Here is a 15093-nt window from a genome sequence, read left to right as displayed (position 1 = left end):
ACCATTATTTAAGACATCATAACCAATTTCTGCTATATCTGACTATTGTACTGACATTGGGTTCAATACCTAATGCTAGTTTAGTTTGTTTTTTTTTACAGCTAGGTAATTATTAAGTGTCTGAGACCGGATTTGAACCCAGGTACTCCTGACTCCAGGGCCGGTGCTTTATCCACTGCGCCACCTAGCTGCCCCTTCGACCATCTCTTACAATATCCTCTCAACTTAGTTTCCAAAGAATAAAAAGTAAAGACTTCCATTCTAATTCTTTGTAGCTCCAGTTACATTCTGTCACAGGATTTTTAGCATATTAAGTGCTGATTAATCAGTTGCTAAATCGGTGGTGGATGCTGTTACAAACATTTAAAGGGTTAATGCAATTAAGAGAATTACAAGCATTTTGGGAACTAAATTTTTTGACTCATAAAATAAGTAACTGGTTGGTACAGTGGACAGAGTGATGTATCTAGAGACAGGAACTTGTTGTTCAGTCATGTCTAATTTTCCATGACCCTAGTTGGTAAAAATACTAGAATGGTTTACCATTTTGTTTTCCTGCTTATCAAACTGAGGTAAACAGTTTAAGTGGCTTGCCCATGATCACACACCTAATAAGTATCTGAATCTGGATTTTCACTCTGGTCATCCTGATTCCTGAGTTCAAATATGGCCTCAGACTCTTATTAGGTGTGTGACCCTGAGCAAGTCCCTTAACCTTGTTTGCCTCAGCTTCCTCATCTGTAAAACAAGTTGGAAAAAGGAAATCACCAGCCACTCCAATATCTTTGCCAAGAAAATCCTAACTGGGAGCTTGGAGAGTTGAATGTAACTGAAAAACATCAAGGACAACAAAAATAATATTTTCACTGCTATGAGACTATTTCTCAGTTCATGCAACCATAAAATACTCCATTGTTCACATACTAGAAGTGAGGTCAGTCCTGTATTCCCTCAGTCATTTTGTTTCTTTCATATAGACATGGAGGGTTGCAACATGGATAGAAAAATGATGAGAATATATAAAATCAAATTATTACTATAGCTGTTTTATTTAAATTTTAAAATTTAATTTATTTTAATCTCAAAAATTTTAACTTTAATTTTTATTCATAATTTAACAACAGAAAAAGAAAACACAAAGTAGAAAAGAGGAGAAAGATGTGAAACTGCAAATCCCTAATAATATGGTTTTATTACAGAAATTCTTTATGAAACATCTCACAAACTTACTCTATTATGATTCTTGTACATACTTTGATTTTCACATTGTATAGATATTGTAATATTACCCAGGTTCATAATGTTAGCCATTTGAGCAGCTAGGTGGTACACAAGATAAAGCAATGGCCTTGGAATCAGGATGATGGAAGTTTGGAACCAGCCTCTAACACTTAATAGCTATGTGATCTTGAGCAAGTCGCTTAACCCTGATTACACCCCCAACCAGGGCCATCTCCAGTTGTCCTGATTCATATCTGGCCACTGGACCCAGATGATTCTGGAGGAGAAAGTGAGGCTTATGACTTAGCACAAGAACCCCATCACTCAAATCAAATTCACATGCTTGTCATGGCATCACCTCCCTGATGTCGTGTTCTTCAAAAATGAAGGACAAACATTATAATTACTGTTGGTCATCTGTTTTTCTTACCTCTAATTTTCACATTCTCATATCCACAGACTTAAAATACTCTTTCCACATTCACAAAACTGTAGGTTAATTTTTACTTCAGTATTTTGATGGAAACATTATCTACTACAAACTGGCATACCCTTCTTTGATGTTGCTTGAGTCTATATGTATACTCCTTCAAATGATCACCTTGTAACCCAAAAGAACCTTACAATAATAAAAGCTCTGAGTCAGAAAATAGGTATGTGGAGATGGACAAAGAGGTTTACAAATCCTACCATCAAGGAACTAACAAATAAAATGTTTGTGTGTGTGTGTGTGTGTGTGTGTGTGTGTGTGTGTGTGTGTGTGTGTGTGTGTGTGTGTGTGTGTGGTAGGGACAGCAGGGAGTGGTAAGGTAAACAGTTTGCATATTTTATCTCATTAGAATCACAAAACAACCCTGTGAGGCAGATAAAAAGGAGTTGTATATGTATATTACAATAATAAAATTTAAAAGCAAGGATTTGTGGAATGACTATAGTAGCATCTGAACTGGGCTTTGAATGAAGGATTTCAACAGTCAACAATGAAGAAAAAATACATTCCAGTCATTAAGGATGATCTGCCCAAATATAGGGAAAAAAGGAAGGATGAAATAGAGAAATAGTTTTTAGTTTATTTTAGCTTGGGGATGAAGAGAAGTCATTAGAAATAAGAATTTTAATTTAGAATCAAACTAGAATGTCCAAACTATGAATGCCAAGCCAAGGGATATTTATTTTCTCATATTAGACATGAGGAACTAGAGATTTTTTTTAAATAAAGTGATTTAGTCAGATTTTTTTTTTTTAGGAATAGGATGTTGCCAAGTTTTTGAAGGATGTTTTGGAGATGTGAGAATATGAAGAGGAGACCATTTAAGAGGTCATTACTGTAGCTAGTACAAGAGGAAATAAAAGTTTGAACTTGGGTTGTGAAAATATGAAAGTACAAGGGGCGTGTAGACGCAAGGGATATTATTGAGTTAGAATCAACATGCCTTGGTGACTACTTGGCTGCTGTGTTTGACAGATAAAAGAGTTAAAAATGGTTTTGAAGTCTTGACTAGGTGACTGGGAAGGTGGCATTTTGATAAAAAGAAATGTATATCTTTTAAGAAATTAAATTAGTAAAAACAATTTTCTGTAATAATATCATAAAACATATTCATAAAAAATAATATGTGCATATTAGATTAATTGCTTACAATTTATTTTTAGGGTCTAGTTAAGATAATTAGTTCTGCCTATATAATTTTAAAATCAGATAAATGAATATGGGCTCTGATATTTGTTTTTCAATAGTTTGTCATGGATTAGATAAAAAAGATTCTTCAGATTATATAAGAGGAATTGTAGTGGGGAGGGAATCAGCATGTGTCACAAAATTCAAAGGGAGATCATTTTCTAATATGCATTTTTATGTGTCAATGAGGCATCAAATGAAATCACATCAACTGTTTTTCACATTTGAAAGCTTCCATTGACCTTTTTTTATGTTCAACCAAATTTAGGTAACCCCAGCCTCCAAGTCTTCATAGAAAAAGCTTTTCTTGGGGCAGCTAGGTGGCGCAGTGGATAAAAGTACTGGTCCCTGGAGTCAGGAGTATCTGGGTTCAAATCTGACCTCAGACACTTAATAATTACCTAGCTGTGTGGCCTTGGGCAAGCCACTTAAACCCCATTTGCCTTGCAAAAACCTAAAAAAAAGGCTTTTCTTCTGTTTTACTACTTCTTTCGGAGGTAAAATAACAAAAATATGTTTTTCAAGTGAGTTCTATTTCATCTCTCCTCTGCCTCTGTACTGACACCTTGGTGTAGATGGATAGATAGGAAGTAGGGTGAATAAATGTTATGCTATGTGGTAAAATAGCCATCATAAAGTAGATTAAAATACTGACTGTAGAATCAGAAGATGTGGGTTCAAATCTTCCTCTAATACTTTTGAATTTGTGCCTGTCATTTTAACTTGTCTGGTCCTCATTTCCCTTTGCTGTAAAATAAAGTCATATTTAGCTAAAGTTATACAGCTTATAGAATTACTCAAGTTGATACTCAACAAGTCAATGTCTAATATCATGATAACGTAGGAAAATTATATCTTTAAGAGAAATACCTAGAGAATTTAAATGTTTTCACAAGATATTTTTCTATGTGCTTTATAAAACAACAAAGTGTTGCCAATATGGATATGGAATCAACATTACTACAAAATCTGGACTATTGCAGGCCAAAGTGTTGAGTATTGCATTTCTTTGAAGTAGAGTCTGTTGTTTTAAAGCTGTGCACATTAGCAGCAAGCTATGTTTCAAAACTAACTAGCATTCTTGTTCATGTATTCAAAGTAAAATCAAGAACGAGACAAATATGTTAGTGATTTTTAAATTACAATCCTTTTTAATTTTAAAACTTCAAAATTAGCAAAGCACAGAATCTTAGGTTATGCTTCTGCCCATATGAATTAGATGAAATGAGTGTCATGCAATTTACTGTGCAAGTTTTTCAGATGAGAACTAATAAAAACTGAGGTTCCATCTGTTCTGTGTGAATATTAAAGAGCCTATTGTTAACTTGAATTGCTATTTGACCTAGTGCCCTTAAATCCAATTCTGTGACCCAACTGAATCTCTGAAGCAGTCAAATTACAATGTCCTATAAAACTTTAATAATCCTGTCTAGTTTTGTTTGAACCAAAATTTGTGACAAAAGCTTTATATCGATGCTTAATAATGAAGAAATTATATTATTGGGTTAGCTGAAGCTATGATAAGACTTTACCATTAAAATTTAATTCTATCATTTTAATCTTTTTTATAACAGATATAAAACTTGTGTTTTGTTGTTTTTCTTTAGGTAAATAAAAATGCAAAACTCTCCAACAGCAAATTATTCCCATTAAAATTCATGTTACCAAGGTCTTGATTTCACAATTATTTGGTTTTACTTCAAGGAATCCAATTTACATTCATTTAATTGGCTTCTGCTAAATCAATGGTTATAATTAGAAAATACATTTCAGAAACTTTTGTGATTAGTGCAGCATTATATAATAAAAAGGATTTGAATTTTAAAGCTCTGGATTCAAATCAATTCTTCTAATGTCTTTGTGTCTTCAGTCTTCTGTCAAATGCTTTAAGGTTTTCCATGTGCTACACAGGTGGCACAGTGGATAAAGCACTGGCCTTGAATTCTGTAGGATGGGAGTTTGAATATGACCTTAGACACTAGACTCTTACTAGCCATGTGACTTTGGGCAAGTCACTTAACCCTGACTTGCCTCACAACCAGGGCCATCTCCAGTTGTCTGGATTTATATCTGGCTACTAAACCCAGATGGCTCTGGAGGAGAAAGTGAGGCTGGTGACTTAGCACAGCACTGCCTCACTCAAATTAAGTTTACATGTTTGTCATGTCATCTTCTCCATGATGTCATAGTCTTCTTTGAAAATGAAGGACAAACATTATTATGAGGCTCAGTTTCTCCTAATAGCAACCCTGTGAAGTAGCTGCTCTAGTTATCTCAATTTTTACATAAGGAAACTGAAACTGAAAGAGGTTAAGTGACTTGACCACACCTAGTAACTATTGGAGACAGTTAATGTTCAAATCTTCCAAGCCTAAGTATTAGACTTACCAGTTGCATTATCCATTTTAATACCCAACTTCCCTGTCAACTTAAAGTCAATCAAAGCAAAATTATTTGAAATACTTAATACATGTATGATTTAATTTAGAGATTATATATTATTGATGGAATATAATAATATTGGATAGCTGAAATGAATACTTCAAAACTGTAATGAATCTCTCATCTTGAAGACTTGGGTCCTGCCTTCAGTGGTACAAATAACAACTTCTCCATGACTTGTTATACTGCTCAATTGATGTTTTCCAACTAATTCTCTATGGGGGAATCTACCCATTGTACTAGAATCTTATTTTATATTTCCTGATATTAGATGGTTAATAATATAGTTTATGTATTGTGAGTTATCCCTCACTCTCACTACATATATATATATATATATATATATGTACACATATATGAGATCAACCTTTTCTTGTGATATATCTTTAATAATATGTTTGAAATTCTTGATCAGTAATTTGATATGGCTTATTTAATATGCATTATGGGTTTCTTCATTGTGCTTTGTGTGATCCTTAAATTTTTCAAAATCTGTTATATTCTCTGATTCACAACTAAGTATCATCATCAAACACTCGTAATAAAAAGATGGCATTTTGTTTTAGAGAGAGAATTGGGATCATGGGATATTTAATATCTCAGATGTAATATAGCCCACTTTCTCCGTTCCTTTCAGTTCTAGGCCCCATTTATTTAGAATCTTAGTGATTGTCACATATATGTATATATGCATATATTTTCATGTATTTGTGTATATGCCTATCAGTGTATATGTATGTATACATACTGACATGTATTATATTGTATACATATATACTTACATACATAAAACTCCATCAAATTGAATACCATTCGGCAATAGGCATTATTTCACGCACTTGGCTTTCTCTGTGTGGATTGTTAGACTGTACTCTAACAATTTTGGGTTTCAGTTATGAAATTCTGCATTGTTCCAGAACTGAAAAATCCTATATTATTCCTAAACAAAAACATCTGAAAGACTTCACTATATATAAAGAATTTCTCTTCAACTTGAACTTTATGCTGTATGTCCTCCATGACAGTGGTAGACATTTTTGGTGAGCATTTCTCTTTCTGTTTTATGCCTTATTTTATACTCATTCTAATCACATTTTCTATCAAAATTATCCAGGTTTTACAGTTTACAGGGAGCATTATATTATCATAGTCTAATTTAATATATGTTTGGAGGAAAATATTTATATTTCACTCTACCAAATTATTTCAATTTTATAAAGAACAAAGCAAGTCTTGAAGATATATTTTTTCAGTCTGTGTAACTGACATATGACTTTAAATGTGATCATCTCTACAACAATTAATCTGCCATATAATAAATGATGAGTTTTCTTTAAAGAACTGAAATATTTCACATTCTGATATATATGTATGTATATATATGTATATATATATTTACATGCATATATCTATAATCAGAATAGTTTCCATTTTCATTTTTCATGTGGTAATCAAGAAGCACTGTTACTCAGTACCATAGTTCATTAAGATATTCAATAAGCATCAGAGTCACTTTTTCCCCATTGATCATCTCTAATCATAGAAAATTAATTAGACTAACAAGGTGGGGAATAATTACTTCTAATGGGGAAAGCTGAAGTAGGCAAATTGCTTATATTTGGAAGGTTTAAGCTTCATTAGATCTAGGCTGATCAGGTATTCATATTAAGTCTGACATCGATGTGGTTGAATTATCATAAGTGGGGCCAGACTGCCTTAAAAAAATTGGTATAGGTTATAAATTGAATAGGTCGGGTGGATGAGGTCTGTGTATGACCAATGTACTTGCAACTTAGGTAAGAAGACCCAGGTAAAAATAAGGTGATCAAATTATTCCTTCTCATTTGATCATATGACATAATATAAAGTCAACATATAGAAATAGTGCATACATAATTACTTGAATTTTAATTTTTTAATTTTTTGTAATATTTTAATTTTTAAATAAGATATATATATATATATATATACATATGTATATATTCCATTTTGGATCATTATGTCTCCCAGAATACATCCATGAAGATATAAACATGTGCTTTTCCATGTATATTAATTAATGTTAAAAACAAAAATACATTCTATGACTACACACAATTTTGATATTCCCAGATCCATGAAATCATGACATTTTTGATTTAATGATTTATATAGGCAAATCTAAACATTTTGAATTCCTAGTGAATCCTTAACAGAATTTGTTCAGAAAAGACTAACTTTCTCTGGGAATTTTTGGATTCCTGTTTACTTCCACTAAAATTGAGATATGCTTAAAGAATTCCATTACAAAAATGTTGTTAATACACATTCCCCTTTATTGGCATATATTTTGTGGTCTTACTGATTTTCTCAAATGCCATTGATGTATAGATATAGAGATAATCAAACCTGGGAGATTATGGATATCTATATAACTAAATTGCATCAGGGTGATAAGTGAAACATATATTTGAGTCTTTGAATTTAGCATTTAGGTCAGAAATGTAATAATTTTTCAAAAAGACACTATATTATCATGCAGGGATAAAAATAAGTATATATTAAACTATACTTACAAAAAAGGTAGTGAAAGCAATTCTTTTATTTCGATCAAAAAGAAAACTTTCATCTAAAATGAATCTGAATGGAGCCATTTTGAGGGGGAAAATGTTCCTATGTTTGGGTTGCTTTCTTCACTTTTGTTGGCATAGCAGTAGCATAAGACTATAAGTAGAAAAGAATTTCATGGTCTCTTGATTGGTTTAAAATGCTGAGAAAAGATTATGGAAATGATGCAAAGATGTTCATGCTATTTGTTGTAGTTCTGATTTTGGCAAACTAGCTGTTCAATGAGTCTGCAGTAAAATTGTCTATTCAATTTGAATTTAATCAATCCCTTGATTCTTCTACTTAAGACAAAAATAATAACACTGTGTTGGCTGCTTTTTGGCTACTATGATGTGTTACTTTTCATATACCAAATTGCTGTGGATAAGCACATTGAGTTGTGTGCATGCAATGATGATAGATTTGCCACCCAGTCTCTAGTGACTTGGTGAAGAAATGAATGTTTATGAGATTTTTTATATCCACATCATATATATCCACACTCAGATACACACCTCCACAAAGAGAAAACATATAGTAGAAATTAGAACCTCCAGGAAGCTACAGTAACAGAAAGAGTAAGAGAATGTATAAGATGGTAACTTGGGACTCCTAAAATTTTTTAAGTTAGAAACACATTTATTTTGCAGAGATTTGAACACAATTTTTCAATTCTCCAAGTCTTATATGTTAGATAAATATTGATCACTATGATCTGTAATTGAATAAAATGGAATTTTATGTTTTGTAGGCATGGATAAAAATCAAAGCATCAATCATAGTGACTGAGACATTTGTTGGAAAGGAGGACTTCCTTCATAGTCATGTCTTTGTCATGTTAAACTTGTTAAATGACTTTCCTTTTGATATATGCAGATGTGTTTACTCTAACATCTCACGGACATTCTAATTTAGAGAATTCCATTCTGCCTACTTAATTTCCCTTTCAGTATTGACTGGAAGTCATCTTTAATGTTCTAAGATGTTGTGTGGCAGTGATGAATGTCTGTTATACAGATGCTGTATTCTGTTCTGTTACATAAAGTGATTCTGCATGTCTACTCAAAGTCAAGTGAATCAAGATAAACATAGAAACCAAAATTATATTGTTGCATAATTTTGGAGAGTACTAATGTATAGGACTTTTTTTTAGTGTTCTGCCCTTCACACCATAGTCTCTTTTTAATTGTTTGCATCTATTTGAATTTCATAATTTGAGTATGTATTTTGGGTAGATTTTGCTTCTGAAATTTTGATACTTGTGAATCTTGTCTGAAAAGTGAAGTGACATAATCTTTCTAGACTGGAATTGAAATAAAGATATTATAAGGGGGCGGCTAGGTGGAGTAGTGGATAAAACACTGGCCTTAGAGTCAGGAGTACTTGGGTTCAAATCCAGTCTCAGACATTTAATAATTACCTAGCTGTGTGGCCTTGGGCAAGCCACTTAACTCCATTTGCCTTGCAAAAACCTAAAAAAATAAGGATATTTTTTAGATAATAGAATTATCTAGGAAAAAGAAAACTTAAAGTAATACATCTGCTCCATAGCAAGGTTTGGCAAGATAAAAATTACTCTACATATAATTTAAACATTAAGTAGGATTTCTGTTACTTAGTTACACTTTATAAAAAAAATTGAGGGGCAGCTATGTGGTGCAGTGGATAAAGCACTGGCCCTGGAGTCAGGAGTACTTGGGTTCAAATCTGGTCTCAGACACTTAATAATTACATAGCTGTGTGGCCTTGGGCAAGCCACTTAACCCCATTTGCCTTGCAAAAACCCTAAAAAAAATTGAATTTCAAGGAGAGTAATTTCAAGTATCTTAAGGTTGGGAGAAGGTAAGACAAGAAAATGAGTTGTAAAGAGATTTTTTAGGCTCAGAGCTTTTGTTGGCATTTGTCTTGTCTTCACTGTAGCCCATTGAAATGTCTGCTGTTTCCCTTTCTGACAACCCTTTATGAAATTACCTTTGTTAGGTATGTGGCTAAAAAAATCATCAACCTTAAAGCAACTTACTTTTGATGAGTTCTCCATACTTGACTAGATTAATTTTCAGATATCAAATCCATGTAGCTGTACTCAATTTATCGGCTTTCTTGATTGTTGAGGACTTACCAGAGTTCATATTCCATTGGCCGGTACTCAAGAAGTCATTGGTATTTTTTTAGAAATGAGGCACCAAAGTAGCAATATAACAATTCAAATTATTATTAAGAGTTGTATGTAAATGTTAATTTTCTTTTCCATTGATTTAACATAACATAGAGATGATATTACTTGTTGTAAAAGGATAAATTTTAGCCTTATTTCATAGGTAAACCACCACTAAGGAAAAAAAATCAAACCTGTAGTATAAATTCTTCTAGGTGGGTGGAAAAAACTAAGTACATACAGGTTTGCTTCACTGAAGGTAATGCATAGCTCTTGGTTTGGTCCATCTTTGTCCAAGAGTTGTGAATTTACTTTTGCATGATTATGTCTTGCTTAATATTTTAAAATATTTCCAATATTATTTTACTTAAATTTTAGTTTTTGGATAAATCATGATGATATTTTATGTCTGAATATCTTTTCACAGTATTATGTCCACATTATATGACTTATGGGCAAGTGTTGGCAGACAGAGAAACTTGTTCTCAGCAGTTTTCTAATATATTAAAGAAAAGGAATGTGATTTATCATTTCTTTTTCATAGTTTGTAACTTAATCTTTGGTGTGGAAAAAATGCAATCAATGAACAACATAGATATCAAGGCATATGAGCAAAAATATTTCTTACATCTATATTATAAGCTATTATGTCACAATATTAGGAAATTCATAAGAGCTTCCCAATTCTGTCCTGAAAACTTATCAGGAAAAAAGGAATGTTCCAATATATTATTTCAGTATTTTCAGTAATACAGCATGGAAATACCCAATTCTAATATGGTAAAGAAAATGAAACACTTTTCCCTTCATATTTTACATAAAGTTACTCATCAATCTTGAGCTCAGCTGTACCTATTTAAATCTCTCTATCTGAAATATATTAAAAAGGCAATATTGTTCAGCACACAGTTAAATTTTGAAATAATGTATTCTATACTACTATGACATACAGAGAAACCATCTATTACATAATACACTCTACCATGTATATCTATTAGTATTAATTAAAATGTTTTTCCTTTTTATTATTTTTGATGATACTCTGAAAGGGGCACTTATGGCCCCTTCTTTACCATTTTCAACAAAAATGCCACAATAGTGACTTTAACAATCATCACTGCCTCTTTGCATCATGGTCATTCATCTACCCATCCAGTCATGTATAAAAGCAGCCAACCTGTCCATCGACCTGACTAATCATGAAAAAAAACAACTTAGAAATTGCTATATGGACACATAGAGGGAGATTTTTTTTAAAAAATAAAGAAAAGAAACTGTAATTTCCTTCACAGAGCTTATAGATATAAACATAAGACTAATTAACTAACTAAAACTAAATTGAAAATTTCTTAATTAAAAAAAATCCTGATTTATCTATTAACAGAGGAGAATACTAAGTATGTTTATGTCATCGACTGATAAATTAACCCCAATCCACATGTAAATGAAACTTATGTCCCTTCTGCTGAATGGTCCACATCCCCATGTTTGTGTTTGCGAGAGTGTGTTTTGGTGAATGATAAATAACACCTTGCCCAAATTAATATAATGTATAAATGCAGATCCTTGAAATAATTAATTTATAAGAAGCAAGTTAATTTAAACTAAAATGAATAATAGGGGCATAGAATATCAGCTTTAGAAAGGGGACTTAAGGGCAGAAAGTACAATTTAAACCAAGGTCACTAGAAAAAAGTGAAGCAGCCATTGGGAAAGCAAGAAATTACCTGTTGTTGTAAACCAGTAGGTATATGACACATAGTCAGTGAACATAGATGATAAGTGAATAAGAATGATACATATTACTCAATGAAGTGCAAAGGTGTGTTAAAAATGATCAGGCAAGGTTTAATAGAAGAGGTTATTAGAACTTGACTTTAAATGAGAAGTATTAAAACAATCTTAGAGAAAGGGCATTCTAGTCATAAGGAAGGAAAGGATAAAAAACAGTATTAAAAAGACAGGGAGAATATACAGAGATTATTTTCTTCAGTCATTTTTGGTTGTGTTAACTTGTCATGAATTTGGGGGGGGGGGTTTCTTGGCTAAGGTGCTAGAGTGGAGCTTATTATGTATAATATGTTGTGCTAAATACTAAGGATATAGATATAAGTAAGACTCACATTGCCTTCTTACATTCTAAAAGAGGAAGACAACACATGAAAGAAAACTAGAAAGGAGAAATTATAAAGCCAAGCACCAGAGGTGAAAGCAAAACTTAGATATGACCATGAAGTGATAATTTCTTTTTAGGTTTTTGCAAGGCAAATGGGGTTAAGTGGCTTGCCCAAGGTCACACAGCTAGGTAATTATTAAGTGTCTGAGGTCGGATTTGAACTCAGGTTCTCCTGACTCCAGAATCTGTGCTCTATCCACTGTGCCATCTAGCCTCCCCGAAGTGGTACTTTTGAAGCTTGAAATGGGTCATAATAAAGCCAAAGTTGATATCTCAAAGCCCAAAGTGGTTTTAAAAATTGGAGTTCAATATATTGGTAGGGAAGACCTGATGGATACCAAAGAGATAGCCAGGAAGGGTTATAATGGAACTTCAGTTTTTGAACCCTTTTTACTCCTATCTTTTTGCATTATTTCTCTTGCAACTCAAAATTTTTTTATCCCTTCAAATGAATTTTGTTATCTATATACATCTGACATCTAAGGCAGCATTTGATTTGAAAGGAAATAATGTGTTCTTTTTAACCTTGCTGTTATTTCCTTTTATGTCCACAAATTTCCCTCTACTTCAGTAGTTTTGTGTTGCAGAAAAATTAATCTCTCACACACGTGTGTGTGTGTATAATATATATATATATATTCTTCATTTTTCTCTTATGAATATAATTTCTTGAACCCACACTGGAATTTCTTTTTATCATTCTACATCATTCTATGTTGTTCATAGCATTTATTTTTTATTAGAAGTAATTTTTCCTCTTATAGAATTTATATTTGTAGTTTGTTGATATTATAGTTCTTTGACTTTCTTTTAGCTTTTAAAAACCTATTTGTTGATTTATCTGCTTTTTCCCTCTGTACTCATAATTTTCTTTCTCTTGAAATCTTCGGCATATCAGCTTCTTTTATTTAATTCCTTGATAATTTGCTTTCTGACTCTTCTTTTTCTGTTGGATATAGCCAGCGTGATGTTACCTCAGTCTCTTTCTCCTCCTTTTCTTCTTCCTCCTGCTATCTTGATGTATTTAATATTTACTGTCCTGGTCTCTGCTTTAAGTAGCAATTGAGGAGGAAAAGACTGGTCCCAGCTAGGTTTCAGAACCTTTTCCTTCAGATTCAGTGTAGCCACTACTACTGAACTCCTGTCCCCTATCCCCAGTTTCTTCCTTTCTTTCTTTGACTGAATCATCATTTGTCACTCTTGCAGAATTGAAGTTGCTCCAAATAGAATTTGAGCAGTTTAGTAGATCTCTTATTGATGTGTTTCCACAGGGAGAGGATATCATGTTTTTACTCTTTCATGGTTGAACAAATTCAAGAATCAGGGTTTACTAGGTGTTGTAGGGTAGGTAGCTGCCCGGGAGTAGGGGGGTACTGCTGTTGCTGGCACATTCCCAAAGGTTAGTGTGTGGAAACCTATTGGGAGAGAGTTATTGAGTGAACATTTAAGGAATAAAATTAAGTATTCATAAAAAAAATTTTACCTTGTCTGGATCTTCTCTTTTTTTGTCTTCTGGATTCAGATGTAATTGAACTGTAAAGAATTTAAAAATTCCTCTTTTGGGAAGCTTCTGAGAGTTATTAGTGTGGAAAAAAGATGTCTAATGCTCAATTTTCTTGCTTCTTGTGGTGGTTTTTATATTTTGTTTTATTCTCATTTTAATATTGATTCATATAAATTCTTCTTTTCACTACTTTTTCCTTCCAGCATACCAATTTTCAAATTAGTTAAATGGCAAATATAGTATACTCACATGAATATATGTCACCTGTGTTCCTTCTTTCTGTTACAGTCATTACTACCTTCACTAGGCAGAGGAAACTCAGATTGCCAGGACATAATAGAAGAGTCTTTGAGAATACCCAAATATCTCTTTGTACATTTTGGAAACAAGGAACAAGAAAATGATTTAACACAATAATAAAAATATTGGATATTGAGATTGTCTTTTAAGATTTATTTTTCCCACAAAAATACTCCACTCCTTTCAATTATCTATTACTGTTGAGGGCAAATTAAAGATACATATGTATGAGTGTAAATATATGCATATATATATATATATATATACATATGTACATACTCCTGACTGTGTGCCTGTGTGTTTATATGCATATGTGAGTGTGTGTGTGTGTGTGTGTATGTGTGTGTGTGTGTGTGTGTATTCTGATATCTGTGATTTTGGGACAGTAGAGAACTTCTGGTCAGTAACTCCCCTACTAATACAGATGAGTTCCTGCTTGTCACTTTATGGTCTTAGAGTATTGCCTAGGGCTCTGAAATGTTAAGTGCCTTCTTTCCTCCAGGCTTGCTCAGGGTAACATAGCCATTAAATGTCAGAGGTGGAATATAAACCCAACTCTTCCAGATGCTATGAAACTAACTCTTTATCCACTATACCACACTTCCATTCTAGATACAGAGATGGATAGATAGATATTATATTGTATATATATTTACATATATACTTATATAATTTATAATATTTATATGGATGTGTCTACATTTGGATATATATATATAATATGAATGAATATTCAAGAATTCAGTAGATATAAAGTTATATATATAATATAAATTAATTGATGACAGACACAATATTCTTATTAGATCTGAGTTAGAAGTTTGCATACACATACTACTGGACAATAATGTGTCTATACCATATGTTCTGGTTTGGGCCTAAGGTCAATCCCTGAGTACTTTGTGTTCAATATTAGGACAAAATGACACACTTATAGGTCATTAACCAGTTAACCAAAGGAGGTATAGCTGTAGGAGAAGTATAATTTAGAAGGAAATCATACTGAGGGTAAAACAAAGTGATTCAGCTAA

At 32.5% G+C, this 15093-nt stretch overlaps 1 protein-coding gene and 1 long non-coding RNA gene across 4 annotated transcripts in view; both read left to right on the top strand.

Moving 5' to 3' along the window:
• LOC141493131 (uncharacterized) overlaps nucleotides 1-14198 on the top strand; it is a 91466-nt gene extending 77268 nt beyond the window's left edge. Inside the window, exon 4 of the long non-coding RNA XR_012470123.1 lies at nucleotides 14051-14198. This is a non-coding gene — a long non-coding RNA (uncharacterized LOC141493131). The remainder of the gene's footprint in view (nucleotides 1-14050) is intronic.
• SEMA3A (semaphorin 3A) overlaps nucleotides 1-15093 on the top strand; it is a 669223-nt gene that overhangs the window by 147982 nt on the left and 506148 nt on the right. The window lies entirely within an intron of this gene.

This window comes from Macrotis lagotis, chromosome 7 (assembly GCF_037893015.1).
Source record: "Macrotis lagotis isolate mMagLag1 chromosome 7, bilby.v1.9.chrom.fasta, whole genome shotgun sequence".
Lineage (NCBI taxonomy): Eukaryota > Metazoa > Chordata > Mammalia > Peramelemorphia > Peramelidae > Macrotis > Macrotis lagotis.
This window is presented reverse-complemented; position numbering and strand designations above follow the sequence as displayed.